This window comes from Zootoca vivipara, chromosome Z (assembly GCF_963506605.1).
Source record: "Zootoca vivipara chromosome Z, rZooViv1.1, whole genome shotgun sequence".
Taxonomy (NCBI): Eukaryota; Metazoa; Chordata; class Lepidosauria; order Squamata; family Lacertidae; genus Zootoca; species Zootoca vivipara.
The window spans coordinates 11,087,991-11,101,556 of record NC_083294.1 but is presented as its reverse complement, the minus strand read 5'-3'; the positions used below and the strand labels follow the sequence as shown (position 1 = coordinate 11,101,556).

At 43.5% G+C, this 13,566-nt stretch overlaps 1 protein-coding gene across 2 annotated transcripts in view; it reads right to left on the bottom strand.

The window, feature by feature from the left end:
• Positions 1 to 12,864, bottom strand: part of MAPKAP1 (MAPK associated protein 1) — a 195,870-nt gene extending 183,006 nt beyond the window's left edge. For both annotated transcript variants that reach the window (XM_060270140.1, XM_060270141.1), the window contains exon 1: positions 12,691 to 12,864. The gene's annotated coding sequence lies outside the window, so the exon portion shown is untranslated. The remainder of the gene's footprint in view (positions 1 to 12,690) is intronic.
• Positions 12,865 to 13,566: the final 702 nt, after the last annotated feature.

The following is a 13,566-nucleotide window of genomic DNA, read 5'->3' as shown; positions in this document are numbered from 1 at the left end:
TCACCTCACCGAGAGGCCTTCAGCAAGCCACTCTCTCTAGAAGTCTCAGTGCCTCCCCCCCATCTGAAATGTGGGGAGAATTTGACTGAGTTGTCGTAAGGACTACACAGAAACTAGCTCAGTTCAGCAACCAAATACAAGCTCTCTCCCTACACAGCCTGCTTTTTATACTTGTCTTTTGGCTTGGCTTGAGGACCAGTGGGAGTTGGGGCAAGAATTCCTTAATAAACAAAACACATGAATGCCTGGTTGTCAATCAGTACATATATAAAGCTGAAAATGTAGCACTGGCTATTAGAACATGGGTGGTAAGATAGGAATATCTCCCTGTCAAGAATCATCCACTCCGCAAAAGCTGATATTCAGTGGTAGACCCCGTCAGATGCTGGAAGGAGTATGTCACTATCAATGACTAACAGCTATGAAGACTATTGGTGGTGTGTTTTCCTGCTGTTTTCTTAGGTTTTTTATGGTCTATTGGATGGCTTTGATTGAGATGCATTGCTATTTTGTCTGATTTTGTCCATGTTTCCAAATGTTATAAGCCACATGGAAATGCCTTATGTGTCAAACAACTAAACAACGAATGATTGCATAGTGGTGGTATAGTGGCTGGAGTATCAGATTAGAACCTGGGAGATCTGGGTTCAAATCCCTGCTTAGCCAAGAAGCTCACTAGGTGGCCTAGGGCTAGTCAGCATAACCTACCTCACATGGTTGCTGTGAGGATCAAATTGGGAGAAATAGTATCATGTATGCCACCTTGGACTCCTTGGAGGAAAGGTGAGAAATAAATATCAACAAAAATGTTTGTACTAGACAAGAATTCTCCATACCTGAGAGAGGTGAACAAAAGGGAGAAATGTAAACACAACAGAGCAAGGGATGAGACAAATTATGCAATTATAAGAACTAGTTACAGACTACCTACTTAAAATAACTGTTGAGCTTTCGCTTTATCCCATCAGACCACCGGTTCAGATAGACCAGTTCTGTCTACCAGAGCAGTGACTCTCAGGGGTTTCAGGGAGAGGAGGGTCTTTCTCAACCCTTTCCCCTAAGATGCTTTTTAACTGAAGATGCTATGACTTGAACCTGGGACATTCTCCATGCAAAACTGAGCTATGCCCCCTCACTATGTTCCAACTCCTACACATCTGAGAGACAGAGAAAGAAAGAAAGAAAGAAAGAAAGAAAGAAAGAAAGAAAGAAAGAAAGAAAGAAAGAAAGGGGGAGGGGGAGGAAGTCACCAATTTAATACATTTGTTTTAAAAGAAAACTTTTGAAAACAGCCTTAGAAATTGTAAGGCAGGAAAGAATGCCTGTGCATAGATGTCTTTCAAGAATAGAATTGTAATCTACCACTGAAGATATTGAAAGGAGGGGTTTGCCAATTGTGTTATTGAGCTAAATCTGATCATATAGTTGCATTGTATAATTCTGATTATATGGCTTAGCGCCCCCCCCCCAATATCCCTGGGATGTCTTGCTTAAAATGCTTTTTTCTTTGCCCCTCTCTGTGTGCCAAAGTGTAATGTAAGCAAAAGGAACAGGATGCCCAGCTTGCTATCAAGGCCGGATGGCTGGCCTTGTCTGACACTATCAGTCTGACGCATAGAACAGGCAAGATAGTCAAGGACTCAAGCCCCCCCCCCCCACTCAAGGCTGCTTGGGGAGGCTACCGGGGTAGCATGAGTCAGCATGTGTTTACAAGAAGAACCGGACAGAGGAAGATCCTTATATGTACTTGTGACCCCCTTGTGTTTATGAGAAGGACAGGATACGGATTTTCCTTATGTGGATTTGTAACCCATGACCCCCTTGCGTGCGCACATTTACAGAGGAGGGGGAAGGAGCCCAAGAAGTGTATAAGAATGTTTGCAAATTTGTGTTTCTTTTCTCTTATCGTGAGCTGATCATCAAGAGTCTCTTTAAGAATTAAATTCTTTCTCTGGATTGAACCCTCGGTGTCTGTCTCTGTCCCAGCAGAGAATCTCTTGCTAGTTCAGGGACCCATAAATTTATTTGAACAGCTGTGGTTTGTTGACTGCCCAAAATCTACTTTTGCTGTCATAGGTGTACAGCCAACTAGTTAGTCAAACTGCAATGCTTTATTTATTGAGTTTGAGGATCAAGGAATAACACACAACCACCGGTATTATATCCCCCCCCCCAAACACACACACACACACACCCCTACCTCTATTGCTTGTCCCCATCTTGTGGAAGCTTTGCTTGTCAATAAAGGAACTCCTCCTTAGATCAACAGAGTTATCCTCCCATCAATATTTTAAGCAAATAAATAAGTATTTGGCTTGGGGGGTGGGGGAGTGAGAAAATTGCAGCACTTATAAATTAGGCCAGACAAATCCGTTTCTCGACTCCCGCCTGCAAAGAGCATTCTATCAATATAGCGAAATGCTAATCTCCTAATTAACAACCTAATTAGGTAATTATGGCTTTGCAGAGGGACGCCTAAATGAAATATGACAACATGGTCACCTCTTTATATGGCACCTGTGGGCCTTTTCAGCTGTCACTGTGAAGAGTGCAATATCAATTGGAACAGATGACAAAGCAGTGTCATTTTTCATTCTGATATTGCACTGAACGGTACAGGATGGGAACAGTTTGCAAAGAGAGAGAGAGAGAGAGAGAATCTTGTCTGATTTAAATGTGTAGGAGGCAGCTTGCTTAATTATGTTTAAACCACCAAGAACAGGACGAAATTATGCATAGTGGCAGGACCGGATAAGGCATTGGGATATCACCATCACTACCACCACATTTGTATCCTGACCCGCTTTTTGAAGAGTGCATGGTGGCGTTTGTAGGATCCCCCACATTATGACCTCACAAATAACCTGCAAGGTAGGCTAGGCTGAAAGCCTCATGGCTGAGCAGGATAGAAGCCCAGGTCTCCCCATTCAAGTCCAGCTAGTACATCACAAAGGCTCACATTCACAACCCCATACAATACTTATTTTGATATTTACCATATATTCTGGCTGGTAACCTTCCTATTTACCAATTATATGTCATACTCATTAGACCAGGGGTTGCCAGCCTAGTGTCTGTAAAGGCTTTCCTGGGTTCCTCAGACTCTTAAGCTTTCATTTTATTTATTTTTTAAAAGTCAGCCTCTATCTCTCCCAGAAAGGAAGTTATGCGGCAAAATGTGCAGGTACTATATCTTCCAAGTGATTACTGTATAATGAGAGTGTGATATGGCCACCTTCTACATTCTTATTCATACTACAGAATGCTCTCTGTTGCTATTAGGTAGTAACACTATCAGTGTGTGTGTGTGTGTGTGTGAGAGAGAGAGAGAGAGAGAGAGAGAGAGAGAGAGAGAGAGAGAAATCAGTATCACACTAATTCATGATTTCCATAATCAAACCCAGCAGAAAATAGCTGACTTTCCATAGTAAACATAAAGTTGTCAGGCATGGTTGTCTCCTTTACTTCGTGTTATACCATGCTACGTATGGCAGCCATTTTGTGACTGGTATCCACAGCACTCTTCCAAAATTCAAAATGTGCCAACTTGTTCAAAAAAGCTTGGCAACACCTGCACAAGACTGACAGTCAAGGATCATGTAGTGAGCTTCAAGGGATTTGAATATATGAAGCTGCCTTACTGTTGTTATGCCCAATACAGTCTGCTCTGACTGGCAGTGACTCCCCACGTTCTTAGAAGAAACTAATCCAGAACGCAGCTGCCAGACTAGTGACTGGGAACAGCCGCCAGGACCATGTAACACCGGTCTTAAAGGATCTACATTGGCTTCCTGTACATTTCTGAGCACAATTCAAAGTGTTGGTGTTGACCTTGAAAGCCCTAAACAGCTTTGGCCCTGTATACCTGAAGTCTTCACCACCTAATTCATCCTGGACACCGAGATCTAGCTCTGAAAGCCTTCTGGTGGTTCCCTCACTGGGAAAAGTGAGGTTACAGGGAACTAGGCAGAGGGCCTTCTCGGTAGGAATGTCCTCCCATCAGATGTCAAGGAAATAAACAACTATCTGGCTTTTAGAAGACAGCTGAAGGCAACCCTGTTCAGGGAAGTTTTTAATGTTTGATGTCATATTGTGCTTTAATTTGTTTGAAGCTTCCCAGAGTGGCATCTGTAGGCAGATGGGCGGCATATGAATAATAAGTGATTATTATTTATTACTATAGTTTCCCCACAGGCATCTAGCTGACCACTATGAGAACAGGTTGCTGGACTAGATAGGCTGTTGGCCTGATCCAGCTGGCTCTTCTTACGTTCCCACCACCTGCTACTCAAGTTACTTTTAAGATGAAACACCAGGGATTGGTCATGAGACCTTCTGTGTACAAAGAAGGCTCCAAGACATGAACTTGGCACGAATGAACAGAATGTAAAAAACATTTGCAGCGAGGGATGACAGAGAATACCAATGGAATCGTAAAAGGATATGCAGTCTGTGGTTGGGAACTGAAGTAAGTCAAGAGAATATGATTGGTATTTGTTCACATCATCGCCATTGGGTTTTTAAAGTTGACAAGCAATATGCAATTCATTACTTTAACATTTTGACATCGCCTTAAGATTGATTTAATGTATGTTACATAACATACCTAAAGAGTTACATAACTTACATTAAATAACAGACAGCAGGATGAATGATGTAGTATTTGGCAGAAACAGAACTGTAGTGGAAGGAAAACATGCTGTTTGTGATGAACAAGGGCTAAAAGGTAAACTGTTGCCATGTTACACCCCTAGCTGCAGTCATTGATCCAGGACTGGGGAAGTTTTAGCCCTCCAGCTATTGCTGGACTACAACTCCCATCAGCCCCAGGGTAATGCGAGTTGTAGTTCAGCAACAACTGGAGAGCCAAGGATTCCCCACACCACCTTTGATACATGTGCTGGTGTATCAAATGGCTAAGAATGGCTATTTCAAGTTCTATCTTGTTAAATTAAGGGTGGGGAACTTCTGGCTCACCAGATGTTTCTGAATGAAAACTTCTATCACCCCTGGGGCTGATGGGAGGTGGAGTCTAGCAACATCTGGAGGGCAACAGGTTAGCCTTCACTCCCTCAGAGGAGAGCATCACTTAATCATTAATTCCAGTTTGAAGCATCAGACCAGCTGTTCTGAAGGGTGACCTCACACACCCAGGCACACAACACAGGGCTCCCCGCAGGAGCAAGGGAAAAGCTTGCATTGAAGCAAGAGCTAAACAGCTCATCTGTGGGCAGGAAAAGCAATGACTTAAAGCACCTGACTTGGAAATGACACACACAAGCCTTGGCTTGAGAACTGTCTGACATCACCATACTAAACCACTGAAGAGCAGAGAGGGGGTGCTCTCAGTTTCTCCCTGGCAATTTTGGCGCAAAAATGTGCTGAAGAGTTCAGCAAACAATCAAGCCAACCCCAGACACCTTTTCTGAAAATTACTTGCAGTGGGGAAATAGTGGAATCAAGGTCGGAAAACAAGGACAGGCATTAAACGGCTCACACTGGTGACACTCTAAAAAAAACTACAGTATGTTGCTTCTGACTCCGGCACCATTTCACACTAACTGTGCTCCAGGTGCAAGACAAGGAACAGCTAGGCAAGTGACACTGGCCATACTACCAAGACAAGGCTGGGTGCGTTTCTGCATGTGTATCACCACACTGAGGTAAGCAAATCTCAGTGCCAAACAGAAAAGGAATCCTGCAACCTGTCCTAATTACAGTCATACCTTGGTTTTCAAACTTCCGTTCTAGAAGTCCATTTAACTTCGGAATACATTGGAAAACCAAGGCACAGCTTCCAACTGGCTGCAGGAGCTTCCTGCACTTACAGTAATTGGAAGCCACGTTGGACGTTTGGCTTCCAAAAAATGTCCACAAACCAAAACACTCACTTTCGGGTTTGTGGCGTTCAGGAGCCAAAACGTATGAGTAACAAGGTATTTGAGAACCAAGATACATCTGTATTTAAATTTTCATCCACATACTTATTGAACACATCATGTTTAAAACTAGCTACAGGGCAAGGCGAGAAGCAATGCTGGGGGGAAGCAGCATAATTTTTTAGAGTGTCACCGGTGTGACCCTAATGCTGGGGTCAAAGCTCTATCCCCTGAACCCAGAAAATCATATTCAGTTTTCCCTGGGTTGTGAGGATTTATTCAGCTACATACTTATATATATTTACTTATAAGCTCATAGCCATATGCCTATTTTCCTAAGGGCCAGAAGTTTGGCTTTCCTTTAAAAAGTGAAAGGCAAGATTCTCAGGGCTCCTTTTTCAGAGGAAGCAGCAGCAGGAACAACAACATTTACATCCCACCCTTTCTCCAGTAACCGCAAAGTGGCAGTGAATATGTATACAGGCTACTGCATTTTATCTTCACAGCACCTGTGTGAGGTAGGCCAAGCCAAGCAGGCATTTGAACACATAGCTCTCCAGCAATGTCACTGCTATGCCATACTGACTCGCCCATGTTTCCCAGAGACTCCAACTAGGAGTGTGGGGACATGCCCCTAGCTTTGGCTGCATTTATTTATAATATTCCACCTTTTCTTCAAGGAGGTCAAGACAGAATACAACACCTCCCCCTTCCCCACAGTGGTACCTTGGTTTAAGTACACATTTGGTTCCAAAAGTCTGTACTTCATCTTTCCCATTGAAAGTTATGGAAAGCGGATTAATCCGTTCCAGATGGTCCGCGGAGTACTTAACCTGAAGCGTACTTAACCTGAAGTATAATTGGTTCCGGAAGTCCGTACTTAACCTGAAGCAAACTTTCCCATTGAAAGTAATGGAAAGTGGATTAATCCATTCCAGATGGGTCCGCAGAGTACTTAAACTGAAAGTACTCACACCAAAGCGTACTTAAACCGAGGTATGACTGTATATCCTCACAACAACCCCATGAGGTACAGGTGAAACTCGGAAAATTAGAATATCGTCGAAAAGTGCATTTATTTCAGTAATGCAACTTAAAAGGTGAAACCAATATATGGGATAGATGCATGACATGCAAAGCAAGATATGTCAAGCCTTTATTTGTTGTAATTGCTATTATTTGTATACACCTTCCAATTATAAATGGAATGTAATTAATTAAATGTAACAGCGATGTTTATTATTGTTTATTATTGTATTATTGTAACTATTTATTTTATTACTGTGGAATTTTCAAAAGAAACATTTGTAAAAATTAAAATTAAAATAAAAACTAATGTTACATTACTGAAATAAATGCACTTTTCGAAGATATTCTAATTTTCCGAGTTTCACCTGTTGGCTGAGCTGAGAGAGTGACTGGTCCAAGGTCACTTAGTGAGCTTCACGACTGAGTGGGGATTTGAGCCTGGGTCTCCCAGCCCCTAGTCTAACACTCTTAACCATTACACATATCTCTAGGCTGGTAGGAAGGGCTGAAGCACTGTCGTAGAGCACCTGCTTTGCATACAGAAAGTCCAAGGATCAATCCCCAACATCTTTGAGTAGGGCTGGGAGAAGCCCCTACCTTACACCCTGGAATGTCGCTGCTAGTCAGTGTAGACAATACTGAGGTAGATGGATTAATGATATGACTTGATATAAAGAATGTTCCTGATTGGGCTTTGGGAACTCTTGACGGATGGTTCTGCATAGTGAACACCAGCTTTGTAATTTAATGCTCACTATGGAAAGAAAGAGGTGGGACTGGATGTGACTACAACCACCATTAAGGTTGTACTTGTGGTCTCCTGTTTCCTCCTTACCCTTGCCCAGCTGGTAGGAGAGCAAGTGGAGGAATCAACCTCTGCTATTTCTTCCCCGACAACCCAGGAATTGCCAGACAACACAGAAGCTAGAACCATATGGAGGATTTTTGTATCAAAATCTTCACAAGCATGTCAACAGGTGAGAATCCCGAATAAAACAACAGGCTTCTCATCAAAGAATAAGTCGGGTAGCATCCAACATTACTCCTACTGAAGTAAACCCAGTGACTCTGAAGGACGTGGCTAACTCAGCTATATTAATTTTAAAGGGTCTTACTCTGGGTAGAACTTAGCTGGATGCAATCCATGGTGACTTTTGATTTATATATGATATTGCACAATTAACTCAATACACAGAGCAGAGAGTACAGTGCAACATCTGAAGACTCTTGAAATATAGCCTGGCCATGCACATTAGCAAGCCAGAGGGCTCTTTGATGGGAAAGGCACTGAGCAAAAGCGAGACCATCAGGACTTTGAATGGGGAATGATACACAACTCCTATGTCAGCTACATGGGAAACCCTACCACTATCACAACCATTATGAATCATCCTGTGGGTAAAATGACCTGAATACTGTATACAAAGCCACTTTTGAGGAAGCAGGAATATCTGCAGTCAGAATGCAGTTATGTTATCTTTTGCTGCATTCTGATCTAGCAAGCCAAAATGCTGCTTTATTCCTCCAAAAAGAAATTTTGTGTATCAACATCCCTAATTTATGGGGAACCATAATGTGAATTAAGGATGACTTGAACCACCATGAATATTTCAAGCTTTTAAAGATGTCAGTTATTGGACTTGCTATGCCATATAATAAAATATTCAAAGGATGCCTGGTTGATACTGACAACTAAGAATCACTTCCTGGTGACCACATTTATGAATAGGCATGGTGCAAGATATCCATCCTCTTCCCCAAATTTTATTCATGATGCATGAAGCTTGGAGGGTGGATGTGTCTCTAAGTTTGCACAGGGTGGGGAATAGACACCACCCCTTCCAAGAGTTCTCTGGCACACAAAAAAGATTCAGGCAAGAGGCAGGAAGAACATCTCTATTTCCACTGGGCCAGAGGCAGATCTCACAGTTGCCAACTGCCCAAAAAGTTCAGCGGAAAGGATGAATTACCTTGCCATTTCCTGAACCAACACGAAGAGAAAGAAAGGCACAAGGTCTTTCACTCGGCTTACAAAGTACTTTGAAGGTGTCTGGAAGAAGAAAGAGTGATTCCTACAACTTCCAAAAAAATTCTAGACTAACATGGGAAGACACTGTCCCCTTCTCTAAAGGCAAGACAAAAGAGTACTTGAGAGTAGGCAAAAATGTGGGAAACATTGAAGAACACTCACAGCATACCAATAGATAAATGGTAGCCTTGACTATGCTGGTCACATTAGGATGCTTTTGAATTTGTTTTTGTCACCCAACCCCAAATATTTATCTATCATTTACACATTGCATTTATTTTTCTTCTGTCAATCTAACATAATTTTGGAGAGAATGGAGTCCAGTTTTTATTCAAAAGTGACAAAATAAAAAAAGCCATTCTAGAGGTTTTAACTTTTATCAGTCAACATCTGTGGCTTTAATTAATTAATTGCTGGGGTTAATGTTGCCTTCCAGTAATGAAATACTAAGAGCACCACCTGATACCACCCACTGGCCATAAAACCAACATATGTCAGCAAACTTATACAACAACATGAACACCCCAAAACACTAATGTACGGAACCATATCCAATTTGTACATACAACAAATGTGATGGCCTTGTGGGTATGTTTCCACTGGTATCACAAATACTGGTAAGCCTTTATTTGCTACCTTTTCCAAGCAAGCATACATTGAAATATACGTGTGACAACCAACACACAAAATGTGTGCTTAATTCCTTTGCAGAAGTGCTTTTCCATGTACTGGGCTTGTACTAACATGAACGCCCCTTGCAACATTTATCACAGCTGCCAGTTGCCCCTGTGGTTTCAGGAGCATGCAAGAGGAGAGTCTGGTCCCAAACACTGGGCAGTGGGCCAACAGTTGCCGTGAGCCTCCTTCTTTCTTCCTTCAAAGTAAAAAGTCCCATCACAGGCTCCTAACACAGAGATATTTAGAGTGTTAGTTACAGGTAGGTAGCCGTGTTGGTCTGACGTAGTCATAACAAAATAAAAAAATTCCTTCCAGAAGCACGTTAGAGACCAACTAAGTTTGTCATTGGTATGAGCTTTCGTGTGCATGCACACTTCTTCAGATACCAGTCTAGTGATTTCTGTTTCAGTGTATCTGAAGAAGTGTGTATACACACAAAAGCTCATACCAATGACATATTTAGAGTGGAGACTGTCATGTGTTAAAAGGAGGGATGGGCAAATTGAAGGACCAGATTCAAGATTTATGAAGTTACTCTCTATTTCATTATTTTGTGTTACCAACTTACTTTCTGATGTGGGTAAGGGGTGTGCAGGCAGATCCCAATAATGATAATGATAATGATAATAATAATAATAATAATAATAATAATAATAATAATAATAATACCGGTAATTTATTTTTTGTAGCCCGCCCTTCTGGCTGGGTTTCCCCACACACACCCTTCGAAAATGCCATCCCTCCACTTATGTGGAGAGGAAAGATCATAGGTCAATGGGAAAGCATTTTCTTTGCATGTACTTTGTTTTTGTGGACACAAGAAGAGCCCTGCTTTATCAGGCCAAAGGCCATCTAAGCCAGCATCCTGTTCTCATAGTGGCCAACCAGATGCCTGCGGGAAGCACATTCCCCCACATGTGGTTCCAATAACTGTTACTCAGTAACATATAGCCTCCAACCATGGAAACAGGGCATAGCCATCATGGCTACCAGCCTTTATCTAAATAAATCTGTCTAATACTCTTTTTAAAGCCATCCAAGCCTGTAGACACCACTGCCTCTTGTGAGAGTGAATTCCACTATTTAACTGTATGGTCTGTGAAGAAGTACTTTCTTTTGTCTGCCCTGAATCCTCCAACATTCAGCTTTGGGAAATGTGGAGAAATTATGACTATCCCTGGTATCTTGGGTACCCGTGTTACAGAAAAACCCTTTTCTGCTTGAGACACAGTAGCAGTACTGTAGTAGTAGTAGTAGTAATAGTACAGTACTGCTAGTAATAATAATAATAATAATAATAATAATAAATATTGTATGAATCACCTGGACAAAAGCCTCTAGGCCAGGCATAGGCAAACTCAGCCTTCCAGATCTTTTGGGACCACAACTCCTATAATCCCTGACCACTGGTCCTGCTAGCTAGGGATGATGGGAGTTGTAGTCCCAAAACACCTGGAGGGTCGAGTTTGCCTATGCCTGCTCTAGGCAATATGTTATAGTGGTTGGAGTGGTGAACTAAAATCTGGGGGAGCAGGGTTCAAATCCCCCTTGGCCACGAATTTCACAAGGTGATCTTGGGCCTATCACTATCTCTCAACCTAACCTACCTCACGGGGTTGTTGTGGGAATTAACTGAGAAGTGGGAGAACCATGTGTGCCACCATGTATGCCAAAGCTGGGATATAAATGCAATAATAAATAATTTACAGTTTTAAATATATAAACAGCATATAATAAAGCAAATACCAATTCTAAACTACATATTTTTCACAACAAAACAGCTAACAGCAATATCTTCTCTTCAAGCACCCTTGCAAACACAACACAAAATCCCACCTGATATTTAACAACCCTAATAATTTTAGAATATCAGAGAACAGATTACTGATGCCAAGTTCTCCACATCCAACTAGGTGTGTAGCAGGGTCACCAGCCTAAGCAGGTAAAAAGTACTCTGCACCATGAGACTGCTTAACAGCATTTGATCCAACTCCAGTAGATCCAGTGAAAATAGCGAACATCGTTAACTAAGATTTATTAATTTCAATGAATCTACTCTGAGTAGAACTTATTTGGCAACAACCCTTGATCCTTCAGATGGGGTGCAACCCCCCCCCCCCGGTACCAGCTGAACTGAGACTGCGGAACCACCTGCTAATTGAGTCAGTGTCTTGTCTGGATTAAATTCCATCTTCAATATTCTAAATTGAGATTATCCACAAAAGATTTCTTGATTTAGCAAAAAAAAAAGAAAGAAAAAAGAAGGGGAGAAAGTGACAGCACAACCCTACACATGCCCTCTCAGAAGCTCCATGGAGTTCCACAGGGCTTACTCACAAGTAAATGGGTACACAACTGCAGCCTAAGTGAAAACACAATGGAATGCTTGACCAGATGGGCACTGGAGACCAACGGCGAACACAGTGCCCTCCAGATCCTGCTGAACTCAAACTCTCATCATCCCCAGCCAACATGACCAATGGACAAGGATGGTGAGGGTTCCAAGTCGAACAACATCTGGAAGGATACCCGATTGACAAACACAGCTCAGAGGCAGAGCTACGTGCAGCGCCTAACAAAACGCTGCAGGTTCAATCTCCGACATCTCCTGTCTCGAGTCGAGTGGTGGCAAAGACCACTGACAGGGACCCTCCATAGAGCTGCTGCCAGCCAGAGCAGACAACACTGAGCTGGATGGACGGACAGCCTGACCTGATTTAAGGCTTACACCTCTGGGAGATTGTGCTGTTTTTAAAACTGCACGTCGTTTAAACTTCCAGCAGAAAGTTGCCGAAAAGCAGCAGACCCTGGGCTGGTGCCACGGAGGTTGCAGAGGCTGGGACCAAATCCTTGACAGTTACAAACCGGCGGGGAGAGCGGGCGAGAGGAATAGGAGGCACTGGATCCGACACCTCAGCGTCGACACCTGGGTTCCTTCCCTCCGAAGGGGCGGCGCCCAGGTGGGGGGAGTGGGCGGGGCCGGTAGCCAGGACTCATTGGTCCCCCTGCGAAGGGAAAGGGGAATCTTGTGAGGGGGCGCAGAGACCGGACCCCGGGACCCCGCTCCCCACTTACGGGCCTGGCGGGCGCCGCCGCTCCCTTCCCTCGGGGCTGAGTCCCTCGTCCTACTACCCCCGCAGAGGAAGAGGGCGGAGGGTGTGAGGGGCGCGGAGGGCGCGCCAGGAGACGAAGCAGCCGCTTCCGGGGCCACAGGAGACGCCTCTGACGCCAAGAGTCAGTAACAGACGCCCTGACCCGGAAGCGATAATTCCTCCATTCGGAAGTGACAGAAACTAAGGGAAAGGGAGGCCGGCAGGCCGCCGAGTTTTCTACGCATGCTCTTCATCATCGGGTGAGGAAGGCGGGGTAGGAATCCAGAAGACAGAGAGACAGAGAACAGACCGCGTCCTGCATATGCGCCGCTTGGAGAGCTGCGCCGAAAAGCTCTTGCCTCTGGAGGGCTGGGTCCTGGGTCCTAGCGCGCGACTGCTTCACTAGCTTCCCACCCTCCCTGTTTGCTGGCCACGTTATGTACGGTTCTATGACTCGTAATGAAGGAAGGGGACCTGGATTGTTCTGAGAGCAATTAGAGCAGGTCTCAGATAATAAGCTTGGTTTCCGAGGCTTCCGGTTTATTTAACAAGTAATAACTTTTGAGCATGTGCAAAGTGCATGTCTTTACACGACACGACTAGCCAATCACATATTGGGACATTAAAGCAAGGTCAGAGGGACATGGCTTTCTGGAGAGGCTAGAACCATGCACTTCTTATTCCAACATTAAGCTTTATTCATGTGATAAAGTGTAATGGCACTGGATTCTTTCTACATGCCATACTAAGCGCTACAGGTACCGAACACGTGTTTCCCTTCGCTATGAGAACACAACCTGAGAAAGTTCGCTCTGCTGCAAAGCTATTAAAGATGCAGGATCCCTGCTTCTCACAATAT